Here is a 6,774-nt window from a genome sequence, read left to right as displayed (position 1 = left end):
AAAAACCACTGAATTGTACACTTAATAGGTGAAGTGTATGGTATGTAAATTATAATCTCAAAAAAGATGTTAAAGTTAAATTTATGGCTATAATGACTTCATAGTAAACCAAGTAGAAATACATAACTCAGTGTGATAGAGTGGAAAGAAAACAGTTTTTAAATTGGGAACTCCATATTCTAATGTACACTGGTCATTGTGAACAACTTAGGTTCAATAGCCTAAGTTGAGCCTCGGCTTCTTCATCTGCATAATGGTGTGCGTTACAGAATCTAAAGATTTTTTGCAATTCTGTAATCCTATGATTCTCCTTTGTAGGTGGGAGTGAAAGACAGGAGATAGGGCCTTGAGATAGAGTCCTGTTAGTCAACCCCTGATTATGTAGGCGGTAATATTACCTCCTTTACTCAAAAGCCTGGATAAATTTCCAATACCCACCTCTAAACCCAAGGGCTGAGATTATTATTCAAGACTAAGAGTCATTCAGGAAAACAGGTCATGTTATGGACTTCAGAGTAGATGTTTACACTTGATTCCTAAAAGGAAGGAAATTCCATTTTAAGAGAGTTTTTGGCCTTGCAAAAGTAGTGAGGACAGCGGAGGGGAGGAGTTTGAAGGCAGGAAGGGAGGAGTTTCTTCCTAAACACAATAACTATAATCACTGGAAGATTGAAATTACTAGTCCTGTTGTTTGTCTAGCCTTCTGGAACTTTTACAGTCATTTCTATGTGAATCAGTTTTGCTGGCTTCACAAACTACATTTTCCCACCTGGGAAGAGAGGGTCTCTCACCGCTGAAAGAGGAAGAGAAAAAAGCTCCTAGTGTACAAGGCCCTCCATCTAGGTGTGAAATAATAATTGATTCATCACCCCTTACAAACTAGAGTGTGCTTGATGATGAGAAGCAGAGTTTGCCACCCCAAAATATGCCTCTTTGGGATAATTATTATTTTAAGCTGATTTTTTTTTTTTTTAAATCCTCACCCAAGGATATGTTTTTCATTGATGTTAGAGAGAGGGGGAGAGAGAGAAACAGATCAATTGGCTTCCGCACGCACCCTGACTGGGGATTGAACTGAAACCTGGGTATGTGTCCTCACTGGGAATCGAACCCTTGACCTTCTGGTGCATAGAACGACGCTCCAACCAACTGAGCCACACCAGCCACGGCCACTTGTTACTTATTAAGTGCTGTGTCCTGTGCTAGGTCCAAGATGAAGGTGCTAGTCCAAGGTCAAGATGAATCAGGCACAACACTTGTCCTCAAGATGAGCAGTCTAGTAAGGGAGGCAGACCTGGGAAGTATAAATCGTGTGCAAGTGCAATCATCTAAATATGTACAAGGTGCAGTGATGATAAAGAGGGAAGAATAGTTAACTCTGTTTGGAGGTCATTTAGGTGAGGGCCTCCTGGAGGATTTTGCCAACAGGAAAGTAATCTAGGCTTAGAGGTTAACTCACAGATTCAGAAAAACAGAGAAATTTGATTTGTTTTGTTTAAACCTAATCTGGCCTATTTTTTGGAGACCTCAGTTGCAGAGCTGAGCTAATTCAGAGGAAAGCTTGGACTAAAGGGACTACTGAAGCAGTTGCCTTAGGGCACAGGCAGTCTCTAGAATGCTGTGTTTGAGCTAACTCCTCCCTCCTGCTCCTGCTCCTGCTCCTGCTCTTCCCTTAAGAGTATGCAGTGGATTGGATTGGGGAGAAGTGTGTCCTCGGCCACTTGATGGAGGTGGATGAGGTGAATGGGGTCTCTGGACCCATGCAGTGATGGCCAAGATATAATGTTTAGTTTGATTGAAAACTGTCTCAATAGTCAGCAGAGCCAGACCTTGTTTCTAAGACTACTGGATGCTGACTAGACTTCACAGGCCAGGACTCAATGTGTTCTCCAGAGCTAAATACACTGTCAGATCCTTTGGCATCAGGAGAAATGAAAAGATTGCCGTTAACTTCACCATGTGTGGGGCCGAGGCAGAAGAAATCTTGGTGAAAGTTCTGAAGTTGCAAGAGTACAAGTTATAAAAAAATAACTTCTCAGATACTGGGAACTTTGGTTTTGGGATCCAGGAACACACTGATCTGGAGACCAAGCATTGGTATCTAAGACCTGGACTTCTGTGTGGTGCTGGGTAGGCCAGGTTTCAGCATCTCAGACAAGAAATGCAGGACAGGCTGTACAGGGGCCAAACACAGAATAAACAAAGAGGAGGCCATGCACTATTTCCAGCAGAAGTATGATGGGATCATTTTTGGCAAATTCCTGTTTCTCTCCAAAAGGCCAATAAAATGTTTTCACTGAAATGTTAAAAAAAAAAAAAAATCTAAACTCTGTCAAGCTTAAAAGCTACCAAAGAATTGTTAGGAATTGCTTGGATGCTGAATTTTAAATTATTTGATGTTAGCAAGCATGTTCATCTTGTCACTAGTCCAAGAAAAATATGCTTAACGTGCATTATGTATGTATGCTAACCTGTTTTAATGCCAAAAGTTTTCTATTTGTCCACAATTTCTTTAAGAAAAATATTTGTTTGCCTTAATGAATACTGTTGGGTAAAAATACAGTATAATGAGTGAAATGGGCAGAAGCAAGCACTCCTATACCTAAGAGACTCCAAGAAGAATGGATGTCCACATTCAGATGGCACACTATGAGGCCTTTAACTTTTCCTTAAGTACAATAATGTTTTCTTTTATTCACAGGATTTCTAGTATATTTTTCATGCAGACAGTTTTTCAACCTTGATATACAGCAACTATGTAAAAATTTTCTTTCATTGGCAACCTATAATCTTTAACATACAGTAAGCATTTTGTCTGTTTTGAAGGGGGTATGACAATAAATCTACCAGATGGGAAATCCTATTAAAAGTAGAAAAGCTTTTGTAATGTACTCAGTGTGGTGGTTCTATCCTTTTTTCTTCTTTTTCTCCCTTGGTCTGTAATGAAATTGTTATAGCAGTGCAAAATACAATCCTATGTATAAAAAAGAAAAACGATTGAGAAGCTTTGAATAGGAAGCAGAATGAGGGCACTGGCCACACAGATGGGAGTGGGGAATGGAGATCCCAGATGGCAAAGAATCTCCAGAAATGAAATAGAAAAACCATCTTAAAAGCAGGCAAAATTACTTTACAATTTTGCCTAGGATGGGTCCTGTTCTGATAAGACTTTGCTATGTCTAGAGAATGCCTGGAATCTATCCTAAGGTTATCACATCACAGGGGAATTTGCTGACTGTTCAAAAGAAACTATGTAAATGGTAAAGTGCAATCACATGTTAACATTTACTTCTGCTCTCTTCCAGTCCCAGGTGCTTTGGGAGCCACAGGGTTCACTACAGATATGGCCAAGTCCAAGAACCACACCACACACAACCTGTCCTGAAAATTACACAGAAATGGCATTAAGAAACCCCAAGCACAAAGATATGAATCTCTCAAGGGGGTAGACCCCAAGTTCCCTAGGAATGTGCGCTTTGCCAAGAAGTACAACAAGAAGGGCCTGAAGAAGATGCAGGCCAACAACACCAAGGCCATGAATGCATGTGCCGTGGCTATCAAGGCCCTTGTACAACCCAAGGAGGTCAAGCCCAAGATCCCAAAGGGCAGCAGTCGACTTGCCTACATTGCTCACCCCAGCTTGGGAAGCATGCTGGTGTGCATCACCAGGGGTCTCAGGCTCTGTTGGCCGAAGGCCAAGGCCAAGGCTGCAGCTTCAGCTGTGGCTCAAACTCAGGCTCAGGCTCCCAGAGGTGCCAGGCCCCTACTAAGGCTCTGCAGTAGAGGCCTCTGTCTCCGGATAGGAGGACAGAAGGATTGGTGTGACCCCTGGGCTGGTGTCCTCCTGCGGTATTTGTACAAATAAACCTGAGGCAGAATCTGTCAAAACAACAACAAACAAACAAAGACACCACATCAATTTCTATTCCTCAGAAAAGTACAAAACCCTAGCTCTAAGGACAAGGCCAATCCACAACCAGAGAAAAGGAAATAAACAAACTAAAACACGGTAACATTCTGTTGAATATGTTCTGTTTTTTAGATGTTTTCTATTTAAGACATGCAAGCTTATCTAAAATAAAACAGAAAAAGGGGCTGGTTGAGAACAAGCTGTGGTGTCTGGTCAGAAAGGAAATAACCCACAGAGCCTCTGTGACCTTTGCCACTTTTCTCTCCATATATCCATGTATGAAAATGACTCAGCCCTAACATTAGTGGCTTATTTTTAGAAGGGGCAACAGAGCCAGTTGAAAACTTAAGCATAGTAACCACTGCCAGTCGACAGCCTCACACATCAGAAGCAGGGAACAGATATGTGCTCATTTCAATTTGGTATGTGTGACTTAAGAGGCAACAGAGAGCCTGCCTCTGTCAAGATACACATTTGTTCTTTCCTTACTACTATTCTTACTACAAGTCACTGTTTCAAAATGACATCCATTGTGTCTGTAGCAGTGTCCATTCTCTTGGAGGAAGTCTCATTTTCTTCTCAAGGTTTATGCAGGGATGATTTTGTTGTCCCTTGAAAATAAGGTATGTTCTGGGGAAAATGGCCCAGTTGGGACTTGAAGCCTTGACTTGAGAAGAAAGCTTGAAGTCACTGGACATGATTACCCTCTTGAAGAGCAGATTTTGAGAGGATTAGTGAAAGGGAAAAAAAGATCAGTGAACTGTGTTCAAATAGCATGTCATATTGGGGGAGGACTAGAAAGAGGATCATAACCAAAGGTAAGAGGAGGTATATTTTTTCTCAATATAAGTTTTGTTTTAGCACTGGCTGGTATGGCTCAGTTGGTTGTCCTGTGCACCTAAAGCTTGCTGGTTTGATTCCCAGTTAGGACACATGCCTAGGTTGTGGGTTTGATCTCCCATTGGGGTGGATATGGGAAGCAACCAATGGATGTTTCTCTCTCTTTCTCTCCCTCTCCCTTCTTCTTTCTCTAAAAATTTTATAAAAAAAGTTTTTTTAATCAGTAGGAGTTGTCCAAAAATGGTTAAGTGGATCTTGGGAAATATTGGCCCAGCAATGGAGTTGTTTATTTTGTTGTTGCTTTTAATCCTCACTGGAGGATATTTTTTTCATTGGTTTTCAGAGAGAGTGGAAGGGAGAGGGGGAAAGAGAGAGAGACATTGATGTGAGAGAGACATTGATTGGATGCCTCCCACACTCGCCCTGACCGGTGCCGGGGATGGAGCCTGCAACTGAGGTACGTGCCCTTGGCTAAAATCAAACCCAGAACCCTTCAGTCCTCGGGCCAATGCTCTAACCACTGAGCCAAACTGGCTAGGGCGCAATGGAGTTGTTTAAACCCAGGGTGGGCAACACACGGCATCGATGTAGTCAAGGAAACAAAGGAGTTGGAATAGGTGAATGTTAAGGTCCTATTAGTGAAGGGATAAAGAATTACAAATTGTTAGTCACAAAACAGTCCTGGGGATACAAGGTACAGCATAGGGAATACAGTCAATAACATTTTAATAACTATGTACGGTGCCAGGTGAGTACTTGAAATATCAGGGGGACCACTTTGTAAAGTATATGATTGTCTAACTACTATGCTGTACACTTGACACTAATACAAAATAATACTGAATGTAAACTGTAATTGAAAAATTAAAAAACATTTTGAAATAAATAAAAAAAAAGATCCTGTTCACTAGGTCTCTGTTCTTAAAATTATTAGGCTGGCAAAATTTGCTTTTAGAGCCAACCACTCAATTTTTCTGCTATTTCTCCTAATTCTAATATTCAACCCCCATTGGCCTTCTATTCCTCAAGATTCAATGACTGCTTGATGCCATGAAATACCCAGTCTGATAATGGTATCACAGAACTGCCAGCTCCCCCACTCCTGTACCCAGCCTTTAGCGTCATGATCCTAACCAGTCGTTAAAAGAAAAAATGGCTCCCCAAGCTAATTGTTACTAAAATGTAAGTGACTAAGCCATTTTATGTGTTCTCAGGAATACACCCCTTTAAAAGGAAATACTTGTTTGATAGTTGTATGGTTGGTATAATCACAAACATAAAAATAAACAAAGATGGCCCTGGCCGAGTAGCTCAGTTGGCTGGAGCGTCATCCTGATGTGCCAAGGTTGCCGGTTTGATCTTAGGTCTAAAGGATACCAGCATATGTGCCACCCCAAAATGTAGTATGCCTCTTTGGCCTGTGGATTATTTTGAACTAAAGGTTATTGAGAGCAGACTCAGGAAAAGCTGTAAACAGGGTGTGGCCCTGGCTGGGCAGCTTGGTTGGTTACAGCATCGTTCTGATATCCCAAAGTTGCAGGTTCGATCCTCACTCAGGGCACATACGAGGAGCAACCAATGAATGCATAAGTAGAACAATCAAATCGATATTTCTCTCTCTTCCTCTCTAAAATCAATCTATAAATAAAAATAATTTAAAAACAGAGCACAAGTTTTCCTTTGTAAAGGAAATTTCCATTTGTTAAAGGTGTCTCCCTTCCCCTAACCAGGAACTCTTATTAATGGAGAAGGCACCCTCTCAAATCTGCATAGCAAACCTTAGTAAACAACACGTTCACCATGTTTTCCCTAGTCACGTTCCCATAATTTGCTTCCCCTGCCCAGAAACTCCAAACCCCCTTTTTTTTAGCCTATGATGGTACGTAAGCCCAAATTCTAAAGCCACTCCTTTGGGTGGCTCATCACTGGTGCCTTCATGTGTATATGCACCATGCACATATTAATGAACTGTTTTTCTTTTGTTAATATGTCTTTGGCTAGTCTGAGTTACAGGGTCCCAGCTA

Source organism: Miniopterus schreibersii (genome assembly GCF_964146895.1).
Source record: "Miniopterus schreibersii genome assembly, chromosome: 16".
NCBI lineage: Eukaryota > Metazoa > Chordata > Mammalia > Chiroptera > Miniopteridae > Miniopterus > Miniopterus schreibersii.
The sequence above is the reverse complement of the archived record's forward strand: the minus strand, read 5'-3'. Positions refer to the sequence as shown.